A 1,301-nucleotide genomic window follows, 5' to 3' on the forward strand; every position below is an offset into this window, starting at 1 on the left:
CTTTTATTATGAAAGGGTGTTAAACTTTGTTGAATGCAGCTAGACAGCCATCTAACCCCACCCCCAACACATTGTTCCCTGCAAGCTCCATGGAGACCAGTTTTTGGTGGACATAAGGGTTGAAGGAAGAGAAGGGAAGGTGCCAATGCAAGAACTCCTCCAACTTCCTAAAAAGCAACAAGGTACCACCAGAACCCAACAGACACACAACAGGAAGACTTGATCATCCTAACCCAGAAGATATAGAAGAAAACGATTTTAAATGTTACTTAATGAAAATGATGGAGACCTTTAAAGAGGAAGCGAAAAACTCCCTTAAAAAAAATGGAGGAGAGGTAGTGAAGAAGGAAACCGGGGAGTTATCCTACCTCTCTTTTCCTCAGGCTGACGGGAAGATGGCGGATATTCAGACCAAACATGCTGACCAAAAGCAGCCCACAATCTTTCAAAACAAGAAGCGTGTTCTGCTTAGAGAAACCGTCAAGGAAAAACTCCCTTGGTACTATAAAAACATCAGTCTAGGCTTCAAGATGCCCAAGGAGGCCATCAAGGGCACCTACATTATCAAGAAATGCCTGTTCACTGGCAACGTCTTCATCTGAGGTTGCAGTCTGTCCGGTGTCTTGACCAAGACGAAGATGCAGAGGACTATTGTCATCTTCTGGGACAATCTTTATTACATCTGAAAGTACAATCACTTTGAGAAATGCCACAAGAACATGTCTGTGCACCTGTCCCCATTTCAGGGATGTACAGATCGGAGACATTGTCACTGTGGGAGAGTGCAGTCCCCTGAGCAAGACTGTGTTTCAACATGCTCAAGGTCACTAAGGCTGCTGGCACCAAGAAACAGTTTAAGAAGTTCTGAGAGCTCTTTGGCCAGCTCCCTGGAACAAATAAAGTTATTTTCTGGCAAAAAAAAAATGGAGGAGACGACAAACAAAAAGCTGGAAGAAATTAATAAATCCCTCAAAGAAAACCAAGAAAAAGCAATCAAACAGGTGAAGGAAACAGTTCAAGATTTGAAGATTGATATAGAGATAATAAAAAAACACAAACCAAGGAAAGGCTGGATATGGAAAATCTGGGTAAACAAAAAGGAACTACAGAGACAAGTATAACCAACAGAATACAAGAGATAGAAGAAAGAATCTTAGGCACTGAAGATACTATAGAGGAAACAGACTCATTGGTCAAAGAAAACATTAAATACAACAAATTCTTAACACAAAACATTCAGGAAATCTGAGACACCATGAAAAGGCCAAACCTAAGAATAATAGGGGTAGAAGAAGAACTCC

The 1,301-nt window shown here is 41.1% G+C and overlaps 1 pseudogene; it reads left to right on the forward strand.

Moving 5' to 3' along the window:
- The first annotated feature begins 395 nt into the window (after positions 1-395).
- On the forward strand, positions 396-868 carry LOC121434830 (annotated as a pseudogene).
- Positions 869-1,301: the final 433 nt, after the last annotated feature.

The sequence above is a fragment of the Microtus oregoni genome, unplaced genomic scaffold (genome assembly GCF_018167655.1).
Source record: "Microtus oregoni isolate MIOR12 unplaced genomic scaffold, Mior012 000045F_ref0000178, whole genome shotgun sequence".
Taxonomy (NCBI): Eukaryota; Metazoa; Chordata; class Mammalia; order Rodentia; family Cricetidae; genus Microtus; species Microtus oregoni.